Genomic DNA, 16,277 nt, shown 5'->3' with positions numbered 1-16,277 from the left:
CCTTTTGCTATATTTTTAGAATTTTTCTTTTTACATTTTCAAGGGGAAGTACCAAGCAGAATCTGAATGATGAGATTTACATGACATAAAATAGATATTAGAAATTTGAATGTTATAATTTTAGAATGCACAAATTCAGTGTTTAATAAGATTTCATATGATAATAACAATAAGATTTAAAGGTGTTGCACTTCGATTGGCAATCATAGGGGGAATTTTGCTTTTTAAGACTGTTGGAAGAGAACATATGAAATTGTAAACAAGACAGACGAAAGTATAAGCACAATGAATAAAAAGATATAGAAATTTAGGTAAAAGAAATACAATTGAATCAGAAGAAAATGAGATAACCATAAAAGAAAATTAAGAGAAGTAAAGGGAGAAACAGTGACAAGTTGGAAAAAGAGTATTAAAATATGAAGTTGAATACATGAGATGAATATGCATATGAAATTGTGTCTGTATGGAAATGTGATAACCTGGAACCATAAGATGTTTTATTTGCTTTGTTAAAACTCAGTAAAACTTTATTAAACAAACAAACAAAAAAGAAATTGTGGTACTCCATCACTGGAGATTTTTTTCCAGAAGAGACCAGACAGCCATTTGTCTGGAATAGTATAGGATCTCCTGCTTAAAAGAGGTGTTAGACCAGAACACCTCCAGGGTCCCTTCCAATTCTGTAATTCTGTATTCTGTATTACATGGATATCTCAATGAAGTTTAGAGTTGGCAATGGCATGCTGTCTTTCAAGTAATTTTCTCAAGTTTTAGCCCTGGAATTCCTGGTGGTTTTCCATGAAGTTACTAACCAGACCAGCTTGGTTTCTGAACCCACAAAAAAGGTCAGCCTGGTACTGTCGCTAAGAAATACATCACAAAATCCCTAGGAATGCAGAATACAAAGAAGAGCAACACACTGCAGAAGTTCCTTCTGCTTTTGTTCCCAGACATGCACAATGTGGAGTTCTTGATCTCTGACTCTCCTCTTGGTAGGATATAGTTAGCTAGGTGTTAGCCTTTGCACCTCCCTATCAGACATTTTCTTACACAAGTCTTTATATTGTGATTATAAATCTGCTTCACTACTCATTGTATAGATTAGATTTCCACTTGAGGAACATTTCATTCACATTCACCAGTAGAACTATTTCAGTGGTTTCCTTATCCAAGGATCCATTAAAGCATCATTTTATTGGTTTGACTGACAGTCCAATTTTAGAAAATGGTTTAAAATGGGTGCACCGTGGAGTTGTCATAGTTCAGCCGCTGGCTTAAATATAGCACTTATCTTCATGCCAAGCTGATGCTGTGGGAATCTTTGTAATATGGATAAGCCAGCTTCTAAACTTTTCAGGGGAATGGGAAAATGAGTATGAAACTAAGTCCCTTAGACTCAGGTTGGTTATTTATATCCCAGCAAAACTTTATATATTTAATTTAGACCTTGCCCTTCTACCCAAGTTAGTATTTAGTGTGACTCATTTTTAATAGCAGAGAAAAATTGAAAGCACAATTACTTCTATTATTGATTTTAATTGAATAATTAAATTCTTGCAAAAAGGGTTTGTTTGCAGATTTTATTAAATGCAGAGAGACTAGTGGCCAAATGAAACTTTCAAGAATTTGTTATTCCAGACAACAAATGCATCTGCTTCCTAATTGAACAATGGTGATCTATATCCCTCCATATTGTTTGCATGTGAGGACTCTTTGTAGAATTTTCAAGAAATGAACTAACCTCAGCCATTGTTTATTTGTGATTTGTTCAGTATTCCCAACCTATTTGTTTTACTTAAGCCATACAGAGTTGTTTTCTACCTCAGTGAGCAGTTGTAACATTTAAAAAAAATTAAGAACAAATAACAGGCATTTTACTTCCTTATTAGTTTCCTTTCATTTCATGTAAACATTGAATTCCATTAGAAATTCCATTCTACAAACATTCATGTGTGACCCAAGCTCATAACAAGAAAGCTAGGAACAATTTCAAACACAAATGTGCTCTTGCATACATTATTAGGGCAATTTTTGATAAGCATACTTTGGAAAAACAAAGCAAGTGAATTACATTTCAAAATAAACTTTAAATATTGTGCAGTTGTCTAAGAAATTGAAAATTTTCATTGCTGGATAATAATTCTTGCTTTAAAATATTATTAATAACAACATAACACAAAAAATTGTCAAAATTGCTAAAAACAATATTGGAAATTGAAGAGAGAAAACATGACAACGCAACATTCCTCCCGCGCTTTCTACAATTTTGTAAACAACAAACTAAAAGACTCAAGGTCCATCCCACTCCTAAAAGGACCTAATGGTAAAGACTGCAACAACGACACTATTAAAGCTAACATCTTTAACACATTCTTTGGCTCAGTATTTGTAAACAGCAATGGATCATGCCCAGTATTTCCTAGTCAAACCACAGACAACTACAATGATCTAATACATATTGATTTTATAGAAGACAATGTTGAAAAAGCACTACGCAATCTAAAACCATCTCTATCTATTGGATCAGGTGGAATATGTGCCTACTTCTTAAAAAGGCTCCCCACTGCAGTAGCCAAACCTCTAAGCATAATCTTTGAAAAATCTTTCAGGACCAGCTCTTTGCCAAAACTATGGTCACAAGTCACGGTCATCCCATCTTCAAAAGGGAGACCCTAGCCTAGTTGAAAATTACAGACCAATCTCCTTATGCTGCATCACCTATAAAGTCATGGAATCAATTATTAACCAATCCATTATCCTCCACTTAGAGACAAACAACCTACTCTCTAATAAACAATTTGGTTTTAGGAAAAAACTATCCTGTAATCTGCAACTCTTACTTCAAAAACATATGGACAACACAACTCAATCAGGGCAAAGCAATAGACGCAATCTACATCGACTTCTGTAAAACCTTTGATCCAGTGGTACACGACAAACTACTACTAAAACTAAAATCTTACAGTATCTTTGGACACCTGTATAACTGGATAGAAGCATTCCTGTCAAACAGACAACAAATGGTCAAAATTGGGAGTGTCCTATCAAATTCTGTACCTGTCAACAGTGGTGTCCCCCAAGGCAGTGTTCTAGGACCAACTCTTTTCATACTCTACATAAATGATCTCTGTGATCATATCAAGAGCAACTGCATTCTCTTCACTGATGATGTAAAGCTAATCAACACCACAGACAATACTACTACCCTTCAAAAAGACCTGACTATGTATCAGAATGGTCAAGCAAATTGAAACTTCAAATCTCAGCAAATAAATGCTCTGTCCTACATACTGGCAAAAAAAATCAGAAAATAAAACACAAGCTGAATAGTTAAGACCTTGTTGATGATCCAAACTCTGTCAAGGATCTTGGAGTACTCATCTCAAATGACCTAAGTGCTAGAGCCCACTGTAACTACATAGCCAAAAAGGGGTTAAGAGTTGTTAACCTAATCTTACCTAGCTTTTTCTCTGGTAATATTACACTACTAACTAGAGCATACAAAACATTTGCTAGACCAATACTCGAATACAGCTCATCAGTCTGGAACCCACATTACATATTTGATATTAACGCAGTTGAGAAAGTCCAGAAATATTTCACAAAAAGAGTTCTCCACTCCTCTACTTGTTGCAGAATACCTTATGCCACCAGACTTGAAATTCTAGACCTAGAAAATCTAGAACTAGATTTCAGTCTGATCTAAGTATAGTTTATAAAATCATACATTGCAATGTCCTACCAGTCAATGAATACTTCAGCTTCAATCATAACAACACAAGAGCAAACAATAGATACAAACTCAAGGTTAATTGCATCAACTTACGACTTCAGCAACAGAGTGGTCAATGTCTGGAATACTCTACCTGACTCTGTGGTTTCTTCCCTAAACCCCAAATTTTAACCCTAGACTGTCTACTATTGACCTCACCCCTTTCCTAAGAGGTCTGTAGGAGGCGTGCATAAGTGCACCAACATGCCTACTGTCCCTGTCATATTTCTTTTATATTTTTTTATATTTTTTAATTTTTTATTTTTCTTATAGGTATCCATGTATTCATAACTATGTTTTTATTTATACCTATTATCTTGTAAGCAATTGACAAATAAAAATAATAAATAATAATAATGGGCAAATGAAAGATCCAAGTCAGCATTTCAACTAAATCATTGGAACTTAGCCATAAAACAGGAAAAATGAGAGACAGTATAGAGAAAGACAAAACCCTGAAAATGGAAGTAGAAAAATTGAGGACTGACAATTTAATTCACTGCTCAGCATCCAAGAAAGATCCAAAAGGGCCATAGTTAGTCTGTGTTGTTTGTATGAAGTTTGCTTTGGGACTATATTTTTCTGATATATGAGGATTTATCCTTTTTTTTGGAAAAAGGACAATTTTGGTGACAAATCTCTCTCTTTTACACACACACACACACACACACACACACACACACACACACACTTTCATTGATAATTTCTCCCCCCAAGCATAGAAATGCATATACTTACTTTTCTTTCCATATAAAGCCTATTTGGAACCATACGAACAAGAATAAGTTTTTGTTTGGGCCCTTCTGATTTGCAATATTGTATACCCTCCCAGAGGTCCTCTTTGAAGATGGGCAGTTTAGAAAAAGGAAATTAAAATAGGAAATATAAATAAATAAAAGGGCTCAGAGCATAAAAATGCATTATCATTCCTGCAGTTCAAATCTTTCTATGATGAATATGAATACTTATCAGTGCAAACTAGAAATGTATTCTTGTTCATGTGAATGCAAACAGACCTCTTCAAAGGAGCACTGATAAAGCAGCAGAACAGTGCCCCCCCCCAAGCCTTCATATTTACTATGGAAGTTTTGGGACAGGACGCCAGGAGACTGCTCATAAAGAGCAAATCAGGGGTGGGATTCTGCCAGTTCGCACCGATTCGCTAGAACTGGTTGTTAACATTCTAAGCAGTTTGGTTGTTAGAAGAAACTACTGGCCTAATCCTGTAAGGAAGGCAGGAAGGAAACATTCTGGTGTTGCTTACAGAAACTGCCTCTCCGTTAACCCTTATTACATTCTTGGCAGGACTAGACTTCCTGTCTCAGGACCATCTCTGGAGTTTTTTTCCCCCTCCTTTGCTGGCACTTTGCTTGTGTGGAGTGACCATTTAAATTACAATGGCACTGAAAAAAAGATACGTATGACCATTTTTCACGCTTACAACTGTTGCAGCATTTCTATAGTCTTGAGAGGCCAGGTGAATAACATGACCACCAAACCATGTCCACCCAGTCACATGACCACCAAGCCACACTCACCAACTAAGCCACACCCACAGAACCGGTTGTTAAAAAATTTGAATCCCACCCCTGGGGCAAATCATTTATATAGCCCCATCTTTGTCATGTGTGTTGGTGATGTGAAAAAAATGCATTTTTTCCTTTAAATAAGGAAACGAAAATGATCCAAGATAGATGCAACATACATACATTTTTTGGAACATGTTCCAATGACCACCCAGCTACTTGCCAAGAAACTGTGGGAGACACAGTACTCCAGTTGAAACAACTGAAGGTTATTTATGCTTGATTTGTTACCCTTAGAAAGATAAACGAAAGTGGCTCTTACACTTCTGATAAACTATTAGAACCTTTCTGTTTTTTTTCACACTAGCAGAATCCTTTTAGATAATTTTAGCACATACCATCAACAACATTGTTTATGGTATCTGGATTCCTTTAGACCATTCCATTCTCACTTGGAAGGAAAGACAGCTGTCTGGTTTCTGTCATCTCTCTCATTTCCAAGGTCATGGCACTGAGCACTGCCTTTTTAAGACTTAAACTAACAGAACATACGATCTATTTCTAAGGCATAAAAAAGAGTTAAGACCCCAGGAGAATGCTTGAGTAAGATTAATGAGTTATTGTCTATCCTGCCTAATTAAGCCAGTCTGCTTGCTCAAGTATTTTGGATTTCATGAATGGACCTGGAATGGGATATTTGATTTGTAACTATAATCAGAATGCATGAAATTCCGCTATTTTTCTTGGTAGTAATTGCCCTACTTTTGTAAGGTAAGCCGCAAATGGTCTTTTATGGTACCAAGACCCACAAAACATACAGAGAGCTTTTCATTTACCCTTATTTAGTCATTTATTTAATTTAAAACTCTCAGAAAGGATTTAAATTCTCTTTAAGCTGCCTCTGAACTGCAATTGTGGTATATTGGGGGTTATACACTATTAGCTTTAACTATTAGCTCCTATTACTCATAGTAATTACTCAGATTCTATTGTGTTTACTGTGGCACTAATTTCATTATTAATGCTAGGAGTTATTGTGATAAAATATTAATTTGCTTGTTATGGCATACTTAGCAAAAGCATAATTATACTAGAACTTCATAACTTGGTATGTGCCAACACAAAATCACTGTAGCATAGAAGTGTTGCCCCAAAGTAAATGCCCACTAGATTTACCTTTTGAAGATAAAAATAATGATCTAGCCATTCGTACACCAAGAATATATATCCAATATGCGAGCAACTAATTTGCCAGAATCCATATGAGACTCTACTTTTCCAAGTAGAAATATATGGATTAGTCTCATGTTATTAGGACTTTTGTAATCTACTCTGCTTCATATTTTTTTATACATTGTAGGTAGACAATCAGTATTCATTATCTTTTGCAAATTTCTATTTACTTATGTAGTTTTAAATGCAACTTTCATTTCCACATAGTTTTCTCTACACTACTCTCTAGTATATCTAGTTTTGTATCTGTAACTTCTCCAAAGTATATTTTAAATAAATATTGAAGCTCATAACTCATAGTAATGTGTTATGACTCCCCTTCAAAATTCAAACGAACAAAACAGAAAGCAGCCGTTTCACAATTAAATCAAACGGAAAGAAGTCTTACAAGATAACGGCTGGCAGAAACCACAGCATAAATCTTTACTCTGTCCGGCAAACCAGTCCTGGCAATAAATCCTCAGCCTCAGAGCTCTTTGCTGTAACGTCCTCACTCAAATAGTTATTTTGTTCCTGGCGAAATGTACCAGCCCAGCTGTGTCCTTTTATACTCATTAAGGCAACGTGCTAATTTACTGACTTGCTCTTCTCATTCGCTCCAGCTGATTTTGCCTTTTTAACCGTCTTCTATTTTTTACATTTAACCACAAATTTTCCAAGTTCTCATCTCCACTAGAAGACTCTCTCAAAACTTCCCTGTCAGCCATTCCCGGCTGTTGATCAGATAAGGAACCAGAGGAGGTCAAAGGTCCTGACAATTCTAATACATCAGGTCTGTCGTCCTTTGTCACGTCCATCTCCTCATCCTGGTTATCAGTCCAATCAGTAAGCCAGGCCGGTTCATATTGTTCTGCCATAACCTCTTCACTTGAACTCATATCAATCACAGGAGCTGAATCCAAGCCCAGAGCCACAACAGTAATGTATGTATTCTTTTGTAAAGGAGTAATGGTCGTACTTAACCCACTCGAAAGTAGATTTTAAAAACAAAATACTGAAATTCCTTATATACACTGATAAAGGCTCTTTAAAAAATCTCTACACACAAAGATCCACACAAGCACACCAGAGGTCATATTCAACAGGTTCTGACCAGTTCTGGAGAACCAGCAGTGGAAATTTTGAATAGTTCAGACAACCGGCAAATACCACCTCTGACTGGCCGCACCCCCATATATTCTCTGCCTCCTGAGTCTCAGCTGATTGGCTGGTTCTTCTTTTTGTTGCCCTGCACAGGAGAAGGGAGCTGGAAAACAGGTTAGTGGAGTAGGGAGGGAATGGGGATTTTGCAGTATCCTTCCCCTGCCATGCCCATCAAGCCACACCCACCAAGCCATACCCATAGAACCGGTAGTAAAATTTTTTGAATCCCACCACTGAAGCTCACCCACACTGACAGAAGGAGAGAAGGAAGCAGAGAGAGGAAGGGAGGGAGGGAGAAAGAGAATGAGAAAGAGAAGCAGAAGAGAAGCAGAAAGAGCATTGAATACTGTCAGACTGTTTCTTTTTAGTCCCACTGTTTAAGGGTTGGCTGGTATGAGCTGACAGAATAGCAAAGTTAGAAAAAACTGTGCATGTTTCCATACTTACCTTAGTTTGAGTGCTCATTGGTGTTTCCTCCAATATTGGCAAATGTCTCAGAAAGATTGGCAGTTTGGTGGTTCAAATCCCTAGTACCGCATAATGGAATGAGTTCCCATTACTTGTCCCAGCTTCTGCCAACCTAGCAGATCAGAAGCATATAAAATGCAAATAGAAAAATAGAGACCACTTTGGTGGGAAGGTAACAGTGTTCCGTACACCTTTGGCATTTAGTCATGCTGGCCACATGACCACAGAGATGTCTTTGGACAGCGCTGGCTCTTTGTCTTTGTAACAGAGATTGTAACAGAGCACCGCCCTCTAGAGCCAGAAACATCTATCATGTATGGTCAAGGGAACCTTTACCTTTACCTTATCATCAAAACTAAAACCCAACTTTATTCCTTAGCAGTAGAGGGAAAAGTTTATTCATGCTGAAAAACACAGGAAGATAATTCTCCCCTCAGTTATGGATTTAGGCACATTCCATTATCAGTCCTTTAACCTTGCTGTGGATAGTCTCGAGGGCTGCCAAACCAGAAAGTGTTTCCCCAGGATGGATAGTGTAGCAAGAAAATTAGTTGGGATGTAAAGAACATATTGTGTTCTTAAACCTGGGTTTCCCCACAGATTATTTGGTGAGTTATTCCTGAATTCCTCCATTACTTCCCAGTATTTTCTTTTTGCTGACAAGCACTCCCATCCTCACCCCACAGCAGGCTGCTTGAAAGACAACAGGCCTTTCTAGGAAACTTCCAGGCTAAAGATCATCATGACATAATAAAGCAATTCCTTCCATGTTCCCAAGCATATTGCCCTTTTTCAATGCTGCTGAATGCTACCTTTTCAATCATAGATATGATTTTAGACTTAAAACAGGACTGTTTTCCCAAAACATTTGTGCTCCACATATCACTAATTAATTAGGTATTAATCATTAGCAAAAATGTGGATTAAGGAAAACAGCTGACCAGCCATATCCACCAAAACAAATTTCTTGTGTATCCAATCACACTTGGCCAATAAATAGTTCTCTTCTCTTCTCTTCTCTTCTCTTCTCTTCTCTTCTCTTCTCTTCTCTTCTCTTCTCTTCTCTTCTCTTCTCTTCTCTTCTCTTCCATTCCATTCCATTCCATTCCATTCCATTCCATTCCATTCCATTCCATTCTACAGTATTCTTTTGAAGACTGATTCCTCTATAGATTTTAAATTAAATCTTCCCAGAAAATTAGCCTGATTAATTTATTTCCTGAACAAGATAGCTAGAATATATCCATCTTTTAATCCCCCCTCCCCTGCCCTTTATTATAAGTTAAAACTCTGAAAGTTGGGACACATCACATATATATTGTTACTCCTGCAGTGTTTCCTGACACAATCATGCAACAATATGATAGTACGGGTTTACATGATCATTTCAGAAAGCACTGCGGGAGAGAGAGTATTTTTGTGGATAGCATGTGCTGCCATGGTTACTTTATAAGTGAATGAAATAAATCCACTCCCATTCACCATTCCCATAGCAACTTCAAATGCTAACTTTATTGTTCTTGTAATGTTGTTCATGTCACCATGGATTCACCAAGATTGAAATGTCACATTATTCCCAGTGGAATCTGTGGCAGAATGTCATATATTATATGGTCCTGCTTTTAGGGCTGATAGAGCATGTATGTGTATCTTTGAACCTACCTTAATTAGTAAATATATAGTTAATGCATAAAGAAGTGTAGAGATATACCCACAAGTGACACTCTCAAACCTTCAAAGTGCTGCATGATGTTTTACTATGGTATTTGAAGTAGAGAGAGGCAAGGGAATGTTCACACTGATTAAAAGATAACTATCAGTGGCTAAGATGCTGAGCTTGTTGACCAGAAAGGTCAGAAGTTCAGTGGTTTGAATCCCTACCATTGTGTAATGGAGTGAGCTCCCGTTAGTTGTCTCAGCTTCTGACAACCTAGCAGTTCAAAAGCATGTAAAAATGCAAGTAGAAAAATAGGGACCACTTTAGTGGGAAGATAACAGCGTTCCGTGCACCTTCGGTATTCAGTCATGCCAGCCACATGACCACAGAGACATCTTCGGGCAGAGCTGGCTCTTCAGCTTTCTAACGGAGATGAGCACTGCCCCTAGAGCCAGAAACGACTGGCACGTATGTGCAAGGGGAACCTTTACCTTTATCTTTATAGAATAAAAGAACACCTACGCCATTTAAAATATTAATTAATTAATTAATTACATAGCTGCCATTCAAAACAGAACTCTGAGTGGCTAACAATCAGTTTAAAATAACAGATAACAAACCAAATATTTTAAAAAGGCACATTACACCTTGAATGACTAAAAATACAGTATCACAATGGGTTCACACAGGAACCTAGCTATCAAATCTTTACTATGGTCCTTTATGAAACACTGACAGCAGAAGGGCCATCCAAGTCTCTGGAGATATGCTATTCTATAAGAAAGAGCAGGCATGCTTCCTAAGTCCCCATAGTTTCAGCCAGTGTTTAGGAGCCATTTATTTACATATCTACTTAATTTAAATAATCCATATGCTGCTCAACTAACAGCAGCCATGCTGGGCATCTCCCAGACAAACCAAGAAATAAAACATAAGATGCAAAAAAAAGTATAAAAAACTACAATCCAAAAAAGTAATAATATGAGTAAAATGTAAGTTCAAATAACTGAGATATCCATGTTATTGTTATTCATGAAGAGCACCTGCTCAGCGGATCACATGGTGAGAACAAATGTATAAGTAACTCTAAGGACATGCCTTGCAGTGTTGGTTCACAATCAGATGATCTTGAATATCTTGGATTTCAATGAAGTTTAAAACTATGTTTAAATAATTTTCCCTTCATCTATTTATTGCTTCATGTACAGTCCAGGTACAGTCCAGATTATTTGTGGATTCTTTCATCTCCTATCACTTCTTCCTATCCTGTAAGTTCTGATAGGGTCAGTGCAATTTAGACCCTGTTGTTTAGGCAGTGAAATCTAGAGAGGCCCAAGAGAGATGCCTTTGCTGTTATCACCTCTAGAATTTGACCTTGCCTGCTTTTTAAAATGTATAAAAGGCCAAGCTCTTTCCATAGTTGAGGATAGACAATGGTATGACCCATTGTCTGAAATTTTCTTGGCATTTTATGTCTATCTATCTATCTATCTATCTATCTATCTATCTATCTATCTATCTATCTATCTATCTAAAAATGATGTAATCTACCAGTGGTTAAAAATATATATATATATATATATATATATATTTTTAACCACTGGTAGATTACATCATTTTTATATGCTCATAATTGTCATTTTGGATGATTTATTCTGACCTGAGTTATGTGCTGAAGGGGTGACTATATAACTCTTATTAATAAATAAATAAAACATTTCAGGTCATTTTCACGCTCAGATAAACTAAGGGTAGAAAATCTCATGCATTTCTCCCCTACAGTTCTTGGGTTTGCATAATTCACTATTAACTCACTAGCTACTCATATAGTCAGTTTGGTATGGTGATTAAGTGCTGGCCTAGAAACCAACAGACTGGAATTTCTAGTCACTTCTCAGCCCAATCTACCTCACAGGATTATTGTTGTGGAGAAAATAGAAGAAGGAAGGACTATTATGCATATTTGTTGCCTTGAGTGACTTATAAAGTAATAACGGGATAAAAAAATTCTAATAAAATAGATAAAATATGTGGGATAAAGCATTCTGATGGATCCTGTGTGAAAACATTTTAATAGAATAATGGGAAAGTTAATTAAAAATGGACTACGTTCATCTCACATTCATATATTTTACACAGTTTAAGGAATCTTGTAAAGTATTGAGTGGAAGACTTGCTGCAAGGTATAATTTATATTCAAAATCTAACAAAATAAAATGGATACTTAAAAAGACATTGGAGCAGTAGGAATAAATGTGAATCACTGTTTTATATTATTTTATGTTGTGTGTACAATAAGTTATCCCATTCATGGAAGTGAGGCAAATGCTGTGAGGGCCCCTGCAGATGGAAAGGAATGGAGGCCATGTTTGTCAATTCTTCCTTCTTCTAGAAGTCCCTTTTCCTCTTTGTCTCAGTGCGTAACCCAGGAACTTTAAGATACGTAGATTTCAACTTCCATAATTTCCCAGCCATATATACTGTAAGCAAATTCAGCCCAAGTTCATATACAAATAGGTTCTTCTATTTGTATAGATAGAAACAGAGTGGCAAAGCACATAGCATCAAACTAGTCAAAGGGGGATCAGAGATTTTAGTTAGCATACACAGGTTGAATGTCAAGGTAAAAGGCTTTTGCAGATTTTTTTTTGTTCAGCACTGAAGTGATTTGAAACTGGATCTTACAGCTCTCATATTCTCTCAGCCTCTACCAAGGCACTGGGTACCTAGCTTTGCAAGGCATGGATTACAGAACAGAAAATGGGAATTCTTTATAAAGGTAGGGAACTTTTGATCTTCTGAATAGTTCCAACCAGCCTAGTGAGGAATCTGGGAATTGTAGATTGATTGGCACCTTCTGCAAAGCCACAGTTTCTCCACTTTGTTCTAATATTTAATTTGCCCATGACATATAGTAATGATGTAACCCATCGTTTATGCCTTGATGTGTGCCAAGCTTCTTGTCCTACTCATTTTAGTTTTTTTTAATTATTTCAAATGAGAAGAGAAGCTGCTTGCTTCAAAGCAGCAACCTGAAGCCTAACCTATATTTCTAACAAGGATTCAGAGATTCAGACATAAACCTCATGGGCACTCTTAAGAAATAAAATACTGGGTGGCTGTTGCCTGATTCTTGGGTTGCTTTCTGATGCATAGATATGTTGCAATTGTCCACATTCACCTTGATAGTTGTCCTGAGTGCTTATTTCAGCTTCCCCTCTTTCTAAAGACTTATAGCTCTCCACCATTGCAAAATTTAATGCTCTCTTTGATGCCAATAGTACTGTTTCTGCTAAAAAGGCAATGTATCCATCTTAAAAAGATACATATTAATAAATTCCCCAAATAGTTTTGTGCAAATGCTTCACGTGCACACTCAAAGCTACACATGTGTCTGCTATCTCAGCTTGGACCCCATTCTCTATACTTAAGCTTATTTACAGTTTTCAAATAATGACATGTAGTACGGCATGCTGAAAACAACTACTATTGTTATTACTATTAGAATTCTTACTATGAATAAAAAAAAAATCACCGTGCACTAGTTTCTGTTTAACATTCTATCTTCATGTACTGCCAACAATGTTAAATTGCTTGAAACAGCAGAACAGTCAAGCAGTACACAAATTAAGTTACAAAGTAATCGGATTTCGATCACTGAATATGCACTGTTCAATTAAGTTATTTATTGAAATGTTTGTCTTAGCTGTGGAACTCTGCATATTTATTGCCATTCTAAATAAGCCTTTTCTTCCTCTCATTAAAATATCCTGATGCAAAAATAAAATGTAATGTTTTGTTTCATAATTCAGGTTATGTTATACCCTCTGGTATTTAAACAGGAACAAAAAGTCAATTACCTAGAAATTTGCCAAGGGTTTGATAAAGCACACATAATCAAAAAAGAATAAATTGCACTATTTTTCCTCAAGGAAGCTCTATTAAAAAGTGTATTTGGGGCAATCTTTTATTCCAGGCTTCCTTTTAAACTTCTTCATTCATGTGTTAAAATAAAAGTACTGATCAGTTCTAACCAATTCAATCTAATGGAGAAATCAAAACATTTGGCAATATTGCTTTGCAGGCCCGGAATCTTATTACTAGATTATATTGTCTGAGTTCCACTGAAAATACAGAAAGATTACTTTGGGGCAAAGAACTGACATAACTTTACTCCACGCACAATGTTTTCTGTTTTGCTAAATGGTGTTAGGGGGTTAGGAACAGAATGATTAACGAGTTGCAGTGAATTAGTGACATTTAGAGAGTAGCCAAATCAAGTATCTTAGCCCAAATCTACTATGTAACAGTGCCATAAATTGTAATGGATAATTTAGAACAGCAAGCTTTACATTTATAAACGATGGATTTAATGGATTTAAAGGATTGAATTACCTCCACCTAAGGATGCATTTTCCTGGGGAGCATTAATCCTTCCCATTGTTGATGTCCATTTCCAAATATGCTTCAGCTGGGCAAATTTTATATGATTTGTATTTTGACCTAAATAATCCAAATGTTGGATTGTTTCTGTCCAGCTAATCTATTGTTGGACCATCAACCACCTCCAGCATGATGATCCTACCTTGGGACAGCAGGCCAACTAGCACAGCCAGGTCTTCAGGATGTTGCATAAGGCCAGAAGGGTGGGAGCCAATTTCATCTCAGGGGGTAAATGTTCCAAAGGGTCAGGCCATCTGGAATTCCTTGAGGGCACAGTGGTTAAGTGCAGTATTACAAACAATTCTGCTGATAGCCTGGAGTTTGATCCTGACAGATCCATCCTTCTGAGATCAGTAAAATGAGGACTTAGATTTTGGGGAAAATATGCAAATAATACTGACTTTGTGAGTTACCCAGAGAGTGCAATAAAGCACTATAGGTGGCATATAAGTCTAAATTGCTACTGCTATAGTATCCACAGCACACTTTCTCTGTCAGCAAGGGTAGGGTGGGCCTGTCCCATAGGGATGAGAGGTTCCTCAAGTAATCTAGACCCATGACATACAGGTCCTTATGGATAATAACCAACATCTTGAGTTATACCTGGAAGCTCACTGGCAGCTAGTTCAGCTCATAGAACAGTGGCGTAACATGAACCCCAAAGAATGGTGTTCTGCCCCAGTTGAAGCTTCCAAATGCTCTTCAAGTATAGCCCCATGCAGAGTGCATTGCAGTAGTCCAAGGGTGAGATTACCAGGGCTTGAATACTGAGCGCAGGGATTCCTGTTCTAGTAAAGACTGCAACTGGTGCATAATCCAAAGCTGTGGAAAGAGTCTTCTGGCTATGACTACCACATACTCTTTGAGCAGGAGACCCCCCAAATTTTAAATTGTGACTGTATGGGATAGTGCTACCGCATCCAAAACTAAAGCTATCAAAATCTTTGATCTTGAAGCTCTGTGCACCCAAATACATTTGGTTTCATCCAAAGACTATTATTCCCTCATCCAGGCTCCAGACTCTCCAAGCACCATGAAAGAGTAGTGACAGCATCACTTGGGTCACCTACAATGGATATATACAGTTGAGTATCATTGGCATACTGATGATACCTCAACCCATGGTGACTTCTTTACCATAGACAAGGAAAAGGGCATGTTAATTAAGGGTTTGGTCCTGACCTAGGAAGAACCATCTACAGGGTAATTAAAAAGATGCATGTATGTGAGGTGGGAATAAGCCAAGTATTTTTGTGCCCAGCAACTAAGGAAGTCACCAGCTAAAAAGATAATTTGACTAGGAGTTGACAAGAACATGGACATGGTCTTCCCCTCCTTCCACTCCACTGAATGAAATTCATTAATCACTTCTTGTCCTTCCCAGAAAAAAAACACCCTTGATGAATACACCTCACATTATCATAATTTAGTATGTACAGACAGAATAATTAGGAGACTCTGTGGACATTTTAGAATATTAAAGGCCTATTGTGCAGTTAATTAACTGCATGGAGAACTATGTAAAGTTATTTGCAGAGCAAACTTGACTTCAACTTCCTGATCTATTAGGGCATTTTCTTCAAACTTAAATTTTGCCTGTTAAATGATGTCTTCTGATTATGGTCTCCACCGAGAATGCTTTGTCTAAAATAGCTTTCCCTGTTCTATGGCCAGTTCCCAGAATTCTTAGCCAGCCTGACCATCAACAAAGTGCAGTCTACTTCTGTGCAGAGGTTTATGGAATGTAGTTCAAGCCCCACTGGATGTAAATGCTTGGGATCCAGCTAATGAGGACAATGCCAAGAAGCTTGCTGACTTTAACCAGAACAATGAACGAGCTCTTTGTATAATTGGACTAACACTGAGTGACCAGCAGCTAGTCCATATTCGTGGAGAAGAGTCTGCTGCTAGGTGTTGGGAGAATTTGAAGAAGATTTATGTTTGTGACAGTGTAGGTGCACACATACATCTTACATGTAAACGGTTTAGAGCACATCTTCTGAAAGGTGGAGATATGTTAGCTCATTTAAACTTC

The sequence above is a fragment of the Pseudonaja textilis genome, chromosome 3 (assembly GCF_049901715.1).
Source record: "Pseudonaja textilis isolate UNSWEBS1 chromosome 3, rPseTex1.2, whole genome shotgun sequence".
Classification (NCBI taxonomy): domain Eukaryota; kingdom Metazoa; phylum Chordata; class Lepidosauria; order Squamata; family Elapidae; genus Pseudonaja; species Pseudonaja textilis.
This window is presented reverse-complemented; position numbering follows the sequence as displayed.